The sequence below is a fragment of the Aegilops tauschii genome, chromosome 7 (assembly GCF_002575655.3).
Source record: "Aegilops tauschii subsp. strangulata cultivar AL8/78 chromosome 7, Aet v6.0, whole genome shotgun sequence".
Taxonomy (NCBI): domain Eukaryota; kingdom Viridiplantae; phylum Streptophyta; class Magnoliopsida; order Poales; family Poaceae; genus Aegilops; species Aegilops tauschii.
Window position 1 is genome coordinate 564,990,417 of NC_053041.3, and position 15,188 is coordinate 565,005,604.

Here is a 15,188-nt window from a genome sequence, read left to right on the forward strand (position 1 = left end):
GGGATGAGGGGGCGGTGTGAATGGGTATGGGGGAGGAGAAACCTCCCCCTGCCCCGACATAACCCCCTGATCCCGCCCCCCAGCGGTAGTACTGCTCGGGTGGGCGGTAGTACCGCTTGTCAACATAAGCGGTAGTACCGCGCACCACCAGCGGTAGTACCGCCCAGCCAATACCCCAAAGACTAGACACAAAGGTTTAGCTCAAAGAGAAAGGAAAAACAAAAAGGCAAGAAAAGGAGACTAAGACAAGGCAGAGAGAAAGAGAAGCAAGAGGCAACGAGGACCACCCACAAGACACAGCCTCTCCAAAGGGGAGGGCGGTGGACGGAGCCACCTATGTTTGAGTCAATTGGTATGGCACCGCGAAGAATTATCCTTGGGCCCATGACCAAAACTCATCTTTGAAGCACAAGTACCATCGAAAATGGCTAATGTCAAAGAGTTGATCAATTTATGCATAATAAGGGGAGGGAGAGTTCATTAAGAGAACAACACTCCCCCATGTCCATGCCTACACCTAAACAAGATAACAAGTTGAGTATGGTGGGGAGTGCAAGTGTTCAAGCAACATTGCTCGAATCAATGATATTTAGCTCATGCCTTAACTCGCGAAATCTTGCTTCATCCAACGGCTTCGTGAAAATATCTGCAAGGTTATCATGAGTGTTGACATAGTTGAGCTCGATCTCCCCTCGCCTAATATGATCCCGGATGAAGTGATACTGAATCTCAATATGCTTCGTCTTGAAGTGTTGCACCGGGTTGAGAGAAATCTTAATGGCACTTTCATTGTCACACCAAAGAGGCACTTTGTCACAACTGACACCGTAATCCTTTAAAGTTTGCCTCATCCATAAGAGTTGTGCACAACAACTGCCGGCCGCCACATACTCCGCTTCGGTGGACGAGAGAGACACACAACTTTGCTTTTTATAAGACCAACTTACCAAAGAGCAACCAAGGAATTAGCACCCTCCGGAAGTGGACATCCTATCCACTTTGTCTCCCGCCCAATCAGAGTCCGAATACCCTACAAGCTTGAAGTTTGATCCTCTTGGGTACCATAAGCCAAAGTTTGGGGTATGAGCCAAATATCGAAAGATTCGCTTGACCGCCACAAAGTGGCTTTCCTTAGGTGCGGCTTGAAAACGTGCACAAATTCCCACACTCAACATGATATCCGGTCTAGATGCACAAAGGTAAAGTGAGGAACCAATCATTGAGTGATATACCTTTTGATCCACCGCTTTACCATTGGGATCGATGTCAAGTTGGCACTTGGTGGGCATTGGAGTGGACGCCGGCTTGGCATCACTTAGCTTGAATCTCTTGAGCATGTCTTGAGTGTATTTGGCTTGGTTGATGAAGGTTTCTTCTCTTCTTTGCTTTACTTCGAAACCGAGAAAGAACTTCAACTCTCCCATGGAAGACATCTTGAACTTTGAGGTCATGAGTGCGGCAAATTTCTCATTGAAAGCTTTGTTAGGGGAACCAAAGATAATTTCATCAACATATAGTTGGCACACAAACAACTACCCTTTGACCTTCTTAGTAAAAAGAGTGGGGTCAATTAGCCCAACTTCAAACCCACGATCTTGTAACAACTCGGTAAGATGGTCATACCACGCACGTGGGGCTTGCTTAAGGCCATAGAGTTCCTTATCGAGTTGATACACATGATCGGGAAAGTAGGGATCCTCGAACCCGGGGGGTTGCTTGACATAAACCAACTCATTAATAGGACCATGAAGAAAAGCACTCTTCACATCCATTTGTTGCAACATAAAGTTGTGATGAGAAGCATAAGCAATCAACAAACAAATAGACTCAAGGCGAGCAATGGGAGCAAAGGTTTCACCGTAGTCGATACCCTCGACTTGGGAGTAGCCTTGTGCCACCAATCATGCCTTGTTGCGAATGATGGTCCCATGAGCATCTTGCTTGTTCTTGAATATCCACTTGGTTCCAATGACATTGTGGTTCCCCGTTGGCCTTGGCACTAATCTCCACACCTTGTTGTACTCGAAGTTGTTGAGTTCTTCATGCATGGCATTGAGCCAATCCGGATCTTTGAGTGCTTCATATACCTTTTGGGGTTCCACACAAGAGACAAACGCGTGATGTTCACAATAGTTTGACAATTGTCTACGAGTGCTTACCCCCTTTTGAATGCTTCCAAGCACATTCTTCATGAGATGACCCTTGGTGGAGAGCTTGGAAGCAATCTTGGCGGCACGACGCTCCAATTCCTCCTCGGTGGTGAGTTGAGGAGCGGTCACTTGATCATCTTGAGCACCGTCTTGAGCTTGTTCTTGATCTTGAACTTGATCGGAGGAGAGAACTTGACCTTGGGCATCACTTGGTGTGTCACCACCGTCTTGAGGATGATCTTGCCCTTGGTCTTGTTCATGAGGTTGAGGGCCTTCACTTTGTTCTTCGGAAGCGTGTGGGCCTTGGGTTGGTGATGGCTCCACTTGAGTGGAGCATTGTCCTTCTCCTTCGGCCACAAGGGGTTCCTCAATGGGTAGGATAAAACCAACACCCATTCTTCTTATGGCTTGAGGAGGAATTTCATCACCTACATCACAAGTGCCACTTTGCTCCACTTGGGAGCCGTTATTCTCATCAAACTCCACGTTACACGTCTCCTCAATAAGTCCCGTGGATTTATTGAGGACACGGTAAGCATGAGAGTTTGTAGCATAACCAACAAATATGCCCTCATAAGCTCTAGCCTCAAATTTAGACAACCGAACACCTTTCTTGAGAATGAAACACTTACACCCGAACACCCGAAAGTACTTGAGGTTGGGCTTGTTACCGGTGAATATCTCATATGGAGTCTTGTTCAAGCCCTTGCGGAGATAGAGCCGATTGGATGCATGACACGCGGTGTTGATGGCTTCGGCCCAAAAGTTGTATGGAGACTTGAACTCCGCCATCATGGTCCTTGCGGCATCCATCAACGGCCGGTTCTTCCTTTCCGCAACACCGTTTTGTTGAGGGGTGTAAGGTGCGGAATATTGATGCTTGATCCCCTCATCACTAAGAAACTCATCCAAGGTGTAGTTCTTGAACTCGGTGCAGTTGTCACTTCTTATTGTCAAGATCTTTGCATTGTGTTGACGTTGGGCTTCATTTGCAAAGTCAATGACGGTTTGTTGTGTCTCACTTTTCCTCTTGAAGAAATACACCCAAGTGTATCTTGAATAGTCATCCACAATCACCAAGCAATATTTTCTACCCCCAAGATAATTAAAGGAAGGAGGCCCAAAGAGATCCAAATGAAGGAGCTCCAAAGGCCTCTTCGAGTAAATGAGAGTCGTGGGAGGGTGAGCCTTCTCATGAAGCTTTCCTTCGATACAAGCACTGCAAGCACGATCTTTAGCAAAACTAACGTTCGTTAGTCCACGGACATGGTCCCCCTTGAGAAGACTTTGCAAAGATCTCATATTGACATGGGCTAAACGGCGATGCCAAAGCCATCCCACGTCAACTTTAGCCATTAGGCATGTCGCGGTCTTAGTGGGACGCTCCGAAAAGTTAATCACATAGAGACCGTTCTCGACATGCCCAACAAAGGCTACTTTAAGAGTCTTGCTCCACAAGAGGGCCACGGTATCAATATCAAAGAAGGTGGCAAAACCCATGATTGCGAGTTGACGAACGGAAAGTAAATTGTATGCAAGGGACTCAACGAGCATGACTTTCTCGATCGTGAGATCATGAGAAATGACTAGTTTGCCGAGTCCCAATACCTTAGAAGACGAGGCATCACCCCACTCGACATTGGTGGGCATAGATGGAATCTTGTGCACGTCCACCACCAAGTCCTTGCTTCCGGTCATATGATTTGTAGCTCCACTATCGAGCAACCATGATCCCCCACCGGAAGCAAACACCTACAAGAGATCAATGCTTGGTTTTAGGTACCCATTTTGTAATGGGTCCTTTGATGTTAGTAACAAGGGTCTTAGGAACCCAAATAGACCATTCAATATACTCATGAGGAGAACCAACAAATTTGGCATAAACATGCCCATCACTAGCACGGCATAGCACATAAGAAGGATTAAAGTCGCCGGCTTTGTTGGAAGGGGTGGCATTGCCCTTCTTGACACCGCCACCCTTCGCATTGTTCTTCTTCTCCTTGGAAGCACCCTCTCCCTCCTTCACAAAAGTTTTCTTGAGAGGAGGAGGTCGTTTGGTCTTGTCATTCTTCTTCTTGTTCTTGGGCTTGGGTGCGAACCCAATCCCCTCCTTGGCCATAACTTCCTTTTGATTGCTCAAAAGGTCGTTGAGGTTCTTCTCACCTCGTATGCATGACACAAGGCCTTTCTCAAGATGCTCCTTCAACTTAGCATTCTCCTCAAAAAGATGCACATGCTCACAACAAGGGTTAGTAGCATTTGCATTATCAATTAACACCATATGAGGAAAGGTGGCTTTCTCCTTAGTTAGCTTCACTTGGAGTTGATCATGAGACTCCTTGAGGGTAGCATGAACACCCTTCAAGACTTTGTGAGCCTTGTCAAGAATGTCAAACTCCTCTTTGAGTCTAGCAAGATCAACCCCAAGCTTTGCCTTCTCGGAGTTTAGCACACAAGACACAACAAGAGCATGATCAAGATCTTTATTTAACTTAGCATGATCATCGTTGTATGACTCCTCAAGAGCCAAATGAAGACCACGCTCTTCGTCAAGAGCATTGGAAAGATCCAAAATCTCATCGGCATAGTCATGACTATGCCCCTCCATCTTAGAGATGGTATCTTCGTGAGCCTCGATCATGTCATTGGCTTCACCAAGTTGTTCCAAGAGAGCAACAAAGTGCTTCTTGGATTTACCCTTGAGTTTACCCATAAAGGTCTCAAACTCATTTTCCTCCACATTTGTCCCCTCATGTTCATCAATGCTATCCGTCGAAGAAGGATGATTAATGATGGTAGTTTTGATGTTGGGGGTTACCTTGTTGGTGGCTTTAGCCATGAGGCACTTTGCGGTGATGTTCTCATTGGGTGAGTCGAAGAGAGACATCCGTGGAGTCATCGCAATGGCAACGGAGGCCATGGCAACCGACTCACCATCTTCATCATCGTCATCATCCTCATTGTACTCTTCTTGTACCACCAATGCCTTGGGAGGAGTCTTCTTGGTGAAGTTGCTCTTGTTGGGGAACGACTTGGCCTTGTCCTTTCGAATGAGCTTGCCACCATTGTCTTCCCTCTTCTCGTAAGGGCACTCCGCAACAAAGTGGCTCACATTGCCACAATTGAAGCAAGTCCTCACTCGTTGCTTGCCCTTTGCGCCACTTGAATTGTTCTTGTTGAAGTTTGGCCTTGTGTTCTTCTTGCTCCAAAATTGTCTTGAAGCAAGAGCCATGTGTTCATGATAGGCATACTTCGTATCTTCGAGGTTGCTCTCTTCTTCTTCCTCTTCATCCTCTTCCTCCATACTAACCTTGGCCTTTAGAGCAAGGTTGGGCTTCTTTACTCTTTGTGAGTGAAGAACCGCATTGTCGGCGGTCTTGTCCAAGATGCTCATGGCAACGAACTCATCCAACACTTCACTTGAGGACAAGGTGTGGAAGTCCGGCCTTTGACGAATGACGGAGGACATGGCTTTGTGGTAGGGCATGATTGCCTTGAGGAATTTGCGCTTGATCCAATTGTCATCCATGTCCTTAGTTCCATGATCTCGGAGAGAGACCGCGAGTTTGGTTACTCTCCGAAAAAGCTCACGAGGTTCTTCATCTTCTTTCATTGCAAACTCATCGGCTTCATCTTGCACCACTTCATAGTTGGAGCGTTGAATGTTTGCGCTTCACCGATAGAGGGAAACAACTTGGAGCCAAGCATCTTTGGCCACGGTGTAGGGCCGGAGATGAGGAAGATCTTCGGGTGGGATTGCTTCTTGGATGATGAAGAGAGCATTCTCATTGAATTGATGATCCACAACTTCTCTAGGAGTGAAGTTACTTTGGTCATGCGGATAGAAACCTTCTTCAATGATTCTCCAAAGGTTAGTGTTCACATGATTTAAATGACGCTTTAAATGGTAGACCCAAGAATCAAAATCTACATTCTTCTCAATCTTAGGGGCCGGTCCGGCATGATTCAAATGAGTGGAAGGGAGCGGTCCAGCATAGACAAGTGGAGGTTCCACGTGGGCAAAGATGCCGGTGTCATTTTTACCACTAGAACAAGGAGCTTTCTCGCTAGTAGCTTCCCCCTTGTCGGAGGTAGCATCCGTCACCTTGTTGGCGGGATCACCCACTTTCAACGGTGCGGTGGAAAGTTTAAGCCCTTCTAAGAATTTATTAAACATGCTTTCGACCTCGGTAGTCATGGAGGTTTTCAATGTGTCCAACGCCTCATTGAATTCCTCACGAGAGACCGAGGTACCCCCATCTCCCGTAGACGAGACCGGATTCACACCGGAGTGCTCCTCCACACCGTCTACGAAGTCAACCATACTCTTCGGACGCTAAAGTCCTTAATAAAGAGACGAGGCTCTGATACCAATTGAAAGGATCGATATAGTTGACTAGAGGGGGGTGAATAGGCAACTAACAATTTTTAGCTTTTCTTTACCAATTTAAACTTTGCATCAAAGTAGGTTGTCTAGATATGCAACTAAGTGAGCAACCTATATGATGCAATGATAACAAGCACACAAGCAAGCAAGGGCTTTAACACAAGTAAGCTTGCTAAAGTAAAGGGGCGAGATAACCAAGAGTGGAGCCGGTGAAGACGAGGATGTGTTACCGAAGTTCCTTCCTTTTGAAGGGAAGTACGTCTCCGTTGAAGCGGTGTAGAGGCACAATGCTCCCCAAGAAGCCACTAGGGCCACCGTATTCTCCTCACGCCCTCACACAATGCGAGATGCCGTCATTCCACTATTGGTGCCCTTGAAGGTGGCGACCGGACCTTTACAAATAAGGTTGGGGCAATCTCCACAACTTAATTGGAGGCTCCCAACGACACCACAAAGCTTCACCACAATGGACTATGGCTCCGCGGTGACCTCAACCGTCTAGGGTGCCCAAACACCCAAGAGTAACAAGATCCGCAAGGGATAAGTGGGGGGAATCAAATTTCTCTTGGTGGAAGTGTAGATCGGGGCCTTCTCAACCAATCCCGAGCAAATCAACAAGTTTGATTGGCTAGGGAGAGAGATCGGGCGAAAATGGAGCTTGGAGCAACAATGGAGCTTTTGGGGGAAGAGGTAGGTCAATTTTGGGGAAGAAGACCTCCTTATATAGTGGGGGGAACAATCCAACCGTTACCCCCCACAACAGCCCCGTAGAGGGCGGTACTACCGCAGGAGGCAGCGGTACTACCGCTCCCCTGGGCGGTACTACCGTGGAGTCTGGAGGGCAGGAGAGTGACAAACCCGAGCGGTACTGCCGCGGTGGTAGGGCGGTACTACCGCTCATGAGCGGTACTGCCGCTGCAAAGTACCGCACTATCCGACACGAAAATGACCCCTTGAGTCGACGCGGTAGGGGCCTGGTACCGTAGCAGTACTACTGCTGAGGACCCACCGGCGGTACTACCGCTGCGGAGCGGTACTGCCGCCTGTGACCCCTAAGCGGTACTACCGCTGGGTACCGCGGTACTACCGCTGGGACCAGACTCAGCCCAAAGAGAGAGGAAAGATATCTCCAATGAAAAGGAAAGGCTCAGAGGGTGCAAAGAGGATGTGTACGTGTTGATTCCACCCTAGCCTTACCAAAGCGGACCCCCTCTTGATAGTACGGTGACTCCTACGAAACTAATCCACCGAAAGAAGCGAAAGAGCTACACCGTCTTGAATGACACTCCGAGGGGAAAGAAATCGTCTCGTGCCAAATGATGAATCTCTGAAATGCTCAAAGCACACGATTAGTCCGCAAACATGTTGTCATCAGTCACCAAAACTACATCTAGAGAGATATGCCTTAACACACTTGCACTAGAGTCAATAATCTAGATTACACAGTAATGATTCTAACACCAATGGAGTCTTGGTGCTGATCATGTTTTGCTCGTGGAAGAGGCTTAGTCAACGGGTCTGCAACATTCAGATCCGTATGTATTTTGCAAACTTCTATGTCTCCCTCCTTGACTAGATCGCGGATGGAATTGAAGCGTCTCTTGATGTGCTTGGTTCTCTTGTGAAATCTAGATTCTTTCGCCAAGGCAATAGCTCCAGTATTGTCACAAAAGATTTTCATTGGACCCGATGCACTAGTTATGACACCTAGATCGGATATGAACTCCTTCATCCAGACTCCTTCATTTGCTGCTTCCGAAGCAGCTATGTACTCCACTTCACATGTAGATCCCGCCACAACGCTTTGCTTAGAACTGCACCAACTGACAGCTCCACCGTTCAATATAAAGACGTATCCGGTTTGTGACTTAGAGTCATCCGGATCAGTGTCAAAGCTTGCATCGACGTAACCATTTACGGCGAACTCTTTGTCACCTCCATAAACGAGAAACATATCCTTAGTCCTTTTTAGGTATTTCAGGATGTTCTTGACCATTGTCCAGTAATCCACTCCTGGATTACTTTGGTACCTCCCTACTAAACTAATAGCAAGGCACACATCAGGTCTGGTACACAGCATTGCATACATGATAAAGCCTATGGCTGAAGCATAGGGAACATCTTTCATTTTCTCTCTATCTTCTGCAGTGGTCGGGCATTGAGTCTGACTCAACTTCACACCTTGTAACACAGGCAAGAACCCTTTCTTTGCTTGATCCATTTTGAACTTCTTCAAAACTTTGTCAAGGTATGTGCTTTGTGAAAGTCCAATTAAGCGTCTTGATCTATCTCTATAGATCTTGATGCCCAATATATAAGCAGCTTCACCGAGGTCTTTCATTGAAAAACTCTTATTCAAGTATCCTTTTATGCTATCCAGAAATTCTATATCATTTCCAATCAACAATATGTCATCCACATATAATATTAGAAATGCTATAGAGCTCCCACTCACTTTTTGTAAATACAGGCTTCTCTAAAAGTCTGTATAAAACCATATGCTTTGATCACACTATCAAAACGTTTATTCCAACTCCGAGATGCTTGAACCAGTCCATAGATGGATCGCTAGAGCTTGCACACTTTGTTAGCACCTTTTGGATCGATAAAACCTTCAGGTTGCATCATATACAACTCTTCTTCTAGAAATCCATTCAGGAATGCAGTCTTTACATCCATTTGCCAAATTTCATAATCATAAAATGCGACAATTGCTAACATGATTCGGACAGACTTAAGCATCGCTACGGGTGAGAAGGTCTCATCGTAGTCAACTCCTTGAACTTGTCGAAAACCTTTCACAACAAGTCGAGCTTTGTAGACAGTAACATTACCGTCAGCGTCAGTCTTCTTCTTGAAGATCCATTTATTCTCGATGGCTTGCCGATCATCGGGCAAGTCAACCAAAGTCCACACTTTGTTCTCATACATGGATCCCATCTCAGATTTCATGGCTTCAAGCCATTTCGCGGAATCTGGGCTCACCATCGCTTCTTCATAGTTCGTAGGTTCGCCATGGTCAAGTAACATGACTTCCAGAATAGGATTACCGTACCACTCTGGTGCGGATCTTACTCTGGTTGACCTACGAGGTTTGGTAGTAACTTGATCTGAAGATTCATGATCAATATCATTAGCTTCCTCACTAATTGGTGTAGGTGTCACAGGAACCGGTTTCTGAGATGAACTACTTTCCAATAAGGGAGTAGGTACAGTTACCTCATCAAGTTCTACTTTCCTCCCACTCACTTCTTTCGAGAGAAACTCCCTCTCTAGAAAGGATACATTCTTAGCAAAAAATGTCTTGCCTTCGGATCTGTGATAGAAGGTGTACCCAACAGTTTCCTTTGGGTATCCCATGAAGACACATTTCTCCGATTTGGGTTCGAGCTTATCAGGTTGAAGATTTTTCACATAAGCATTGCAGCCCCAAACTTTAAGAAACGACATCTTTGGTTTCTTGCCAAACCACAGTTCATAAGGTGTTGTCTCAACGGATTTCGATGGTGCCCTATTTAACGTGAATGTAGCCGTCTCTAAAGCATAACCCCAAAATGATAGCGGTAAATCAGTAAGAGACATCATAGATCGCACCATATCTAGTAAAGTACGATTACGATGTCCGGACACACCATTACGCTGTGGAGTTCCGGGTGGCGTAAGTTGCGAAACTATTCCGTTTTGTTTCAAATGTAGACCAAACTCGTAACTCAAATATTCTCCTCCACGATCAGATCGTAGAAACTTTATTTTCTTGTTACGATGATTTTCCCTTCACTCTGAAATTCTTTGAACTTTTCAAATGTTTCAGACTTATGTTTCCTTAAGTAGATATACCCATATCTGCTCAAATCATCTGTGAAGGTGAGAAAATAACTACCCGCCGCGAGCCTCAATATTCATTGGACCACATACATCAGTATGTATGATTTCCAACAAATCTGTTGCTCATTCCATTGTTCCGGAGAACGGCATTTTAGTCATCTTGCCCATGAGGCATGGTTCGCAAGTACCAAGTGATTCATAATCAAGTGATTCCAGAAGTCCATCAGTATGGAGTTTCTTCATGCGCTTTACACCAATATGACCCAAACGGCAGTGCCACAAATAAGTTGCACTATCATTATCAACTCTGCATCTTTTGGCTTCAATATTATGAATATGTGTATTACTACTATCGAGATTCAACTCAAATAGACCACTCTCCAAGGGTGCATGACCATAAAAGAAATTACTCATATAAATAGAACAACCATTATTCTCAGATTTAAATGAATAACCGTCTCGCATCAAACAAGATCCAGATATAATGTTCATGCTTAATGCTGGCACCAAATAACAATTATTCAGGTCTAAAATTAATCCCGAAGGTAGATGTAGAGGTAGCGTGCCGACGCCGACCACATCAACTTTGGAACCATTTCCCACGCGCATCGTCACCTCGTCCTTAGCCAATCTTCGCTTAATCCGTAGTCCCTGTTTCGAGTTGCAAATATTAGCAACAGAACCAGTATCAAATACCCAGGTGCTACTGCGAGCTTTAGTAAGGTACACATCAATAACATGTATATCACATATACATTTGTTCACCTTGCCATCCTTCTTATCCGCCAAATACTTTGGGCAGTTCCGCTTCCAGTGACCAGTTTGTTTGCAGTAGAAGCACTCAGTCTCAGGCTTAGGTCCAGACTTGGGTTTCTTCTCCTGAGCAGCACCTTGTTTGCCGTTCTTCTTGAAGTTCCCCTTCTTCTTCCCTTTACCTTTTTTCTTAAAACTGGTGGTCTTGTTGACCATCAACACTTGATGCTCCTTCTTGATTTCTACCTCCGCAGCCTTTAGCATTGCGAAGAGCTCGGGAATTGTCTTATCCATCCCTTGCATATTATAGTTCATCACGAAGCTCTTGCAGCTTGGTGGCAGTGATTGAAGAATTCTGTCAATGACACTATCATTCGGAAGATTAACTCCCAGTTGAATCAAGTGATTGTAGTACCCAGACATTCTGAGTATATGCTCACTGACAGAACCATTCTCCTCCATCTTGCAGCTGTAGAACTTATTGGAGACCTCATATCTGTCAATCCAGGCATTTGCTTGAAATATTAACTTCAACTCCTGGAACATCTCCTATGCTCCATGACGTTCAAAACGTCGTTGAAGTCCCAGTTCTAAGCCGTAAAGCATGGCACACTGAATTATCGAGTAGTCATCAACACGCGACTGCCAGGCATTCACAATGTCTGCAGTTGCCGGCGCGGGTGGTACACCTAGCGGTGCTTCCAGGACGTAATTCTTCTCTGCAGCAATGAGGATAATCCTCAAGTTACGGACCCAGTCCGTGTAATTGCGACCATCATCTTTCAACTTTGCTTTCTCAAGGAACGCATTAAAATTCAATGGAACAACAGCACGGGCCATCTATCTACAACAACATAGACATGCAAAATACTATCAGGTACTAAGTTCATGATAAATTTAAGTTCAATTAATCATATTACTTAAGAACTCCCACTTAGATAGACATCTCTCTTATCATCTAAGTGATCACGTGATCCAAATCAACTAAACCATAACCGATCATCACGTAAAATGGAGTAGTTTTCAATGGTGAACATCACTATGTTGATCATATCTACTATATGATTCACGTTCGACCTTTCGGTCTCAGTGTTCCGAGGCCATATCTGCATATGCTAGGCTCGTCAAGTTTAACTGAGTATTCTGCATGTGCAAAATTGGCTTGCACCCGTTGTATAAGAACGTTGAGCTTATCACACCCGATCATCACGTGGTGTCTCGGCACGACGAACTTTGGCAACGGTGCATACTCAGGGAGAACACTTGTACCTTGATTTTTTTTAGTGAGAGATCATCTTATAATGCTACCGTCAATCAAAGCAGAATAAGATGCATAAAGGATAAACATCACATGCAATCAATATAAGTGATATGATATGGCCATCATCATCTTGTGCCTTTGATCTCCATCTCCAAAGCACCGTCATGATCACGATCGTCAACGGCGACACCTTGATCTCCATCGTAGCATCTTTGTCGTCTCGCCAACTATTGCTTCTACGACTATCGCTACCGCTTACTGATAAAGTAAAGCAATTACAGGGCGATTGCATTGCATACAATAAAGCGACAATCATATGGCTCCTGCCAGTTGCCAATAACTCCGTTACAAAACATGATCATCTCATACAATAAAATATAGCATCATGTATTGACCATATCACATCACAACATGCCCTGCAGAACCAAGTTAGACATCCTCTACATTGTTGTTGCAAGTTTTACGTGGCTGCTACGGGCTGAGCAAGAACAGTTCTTACCTACGCATCAAAACCACAACGATATTTCGTCAAGTTAGTGATGTTTTAACCTTCAACAAGGACCGGGCGTAGTCACACTCGTTTCAACTAAAGTTGGAGAAACTGACACCCGCCAGCCACCTGTGTGCAAAGCACCTCGGTAGAACCAGTCTCGCGTAAGCGTACGCGTAATATCGGTCCGGACCGCTTCATCCAACAATACCGCCGAACCAAAGTATGACATGCTGGTAAGTAGTATGAATTGTATCGCCCACAACTCACTTGTGTTCTACTCGTGCATATAACATCTACGCATAAACCTGGCTCGGATGCCACTGTTGGGGAACGTAGTAATTTCAGAAATTTTCCTACGCACACGCAAGATCATGGTGATGCATAGCAACGAGAGGGGAGAGTGTCGTCTACGTACCCTCGTAGACCATAAGCGGAAGCGTTATGACAACGCAGTTGATGTAGTCGTACGTCTTCACGGTCAACCGATCCCAGCACCGAAGTTACGACACCTCTGCGGACTGCACACGTTCAGCTCGGCGACGTCCCACGAACTCACGATCCAGTAGAGCTTCGAGGGAGAGCTTCGTCAGCACGACGGCGTGATGACGGTGATGATGAATTTTACCGACGCAGGGCTTCGCCTAAGCACCGCTATGATATGACCGAGGTGGATTATGGTGGAGGGGGGCACCGCACACGGCTAAGAGAGATCAATGATCAACTTGTGTGTCCATGGGGTGCCCCCCTCCTCTGTATATAAAGGAGTAGAGGAGGGGGAAGGGCCGGCCCTCCATGGCGCGCCCTGGAGGAGTCCTACTCCCACCGGGAGTAGGATTCCCCCCCTTCCCTAGGGACTAGGAGAGAAGGAAGGGGGAGAGAGGGAGGAAGGAAAGGGGGGCGCCACTCCCCCCTCCTAGTCCAATTCGGACAAGAGGGGGAGGGGACTCGCGGCCTGCCCTGGCCTCCTCTCTCTCTCTCTCCACTATGGCCCAATAAGGCCCATACACTTATCGGGGGGTTCTGGTAACCTCCCGGTACTCCGGTAAAATCCCGATTTCACCCGGAACTATTCCGATGTCCAAATATAGACTTCCAATATATCGATCTTTATGTCTCGACCATTTCGAGACTCCTCGTCATGTCCGTGATCATATCCGGGACTCCGAACTACCTTCGGTACATCAAAACACATAAACTCATATTACTGATCGCACCGAACATTAAGCGTGCGGACCCTACGGGTTCAAGAACTATGTAGACATGACAGAGACACGTTTCCGGTCAATAACCAATAGCGGAACCTGGATGCTCATATTGGCTCCCACATATTCTACGAAGATCTTTATCGGTCAAACCGCATAACAACATACGTTGTTCCCTTTGTCATCGGTATGTTACTTGCCCGAGATTCGATCGTCGGTATCTCAATACCTAGTTCAATCTCGTTACCAGTAAGTCTCTTTACTCGTTTCGTAATACATCATCCTGCAACTAACTCATTAGTTGCATTGCTTGCAAGGCTTATAGTGATGTGTATTACCTAGAGGGCCCAGAGATACATCTCCGACAATCAGAGTGACAAATCCTAATCTCGATCTATGCCAACTCAACAAGTATCATCGGAGACACATGTAGAGCACCTTTATAATCACCCAGTTATGTTGTGACGTTTGGTAGCACACAAAGTGTTCCTCCGGTATTCGGGAGTTGCATAATCTCATAGTCATAGGAACATGTATAAGTCATGAAGAAAGCAATAGCAATATACTAAACGATCGAATCCTAAGCTAACGGAATGGGTCAAGTCAATCACATCATTCTCTAATGATGTGATCCCGTTAATCAAATGACAACTCATGTCTATGGCCAGGAAACTTAACCATCTTTGATTCAACGAGCTAGTCAAGTAGAGGCATACTAGTGACACTCTGTTTGTCTATGTATCCACACATGTACTAAGTTTCCCGTTAATACAATTCTAGCATGAATAATAAACATTTATCATGATATGAGGAAATATAAATAACAACTTTATTATTGCCTCTAGGGCATATTTCCTTCAGCAAGTGCCATCAAAATTGAAGATATTCACGTGGAGGCTGGCGCAACACTCGCTTCCCACCTTCATGGCTGCCTCCTCCGAACGACCATGAGAAGATCAACGTCGACGCGGCAGTCTCACGCGCGGGCCGTTTTGGGGCAGTGGGAGCGATCTGCCGTGATAGCACAGGGGAGTTCAAGGGTGCATCCGCACTCATTTTCAGAAACATCGAAGACCCAGAGGTTCTGGAGGTCCTAGCCATTAGAGAAGCACTGGCG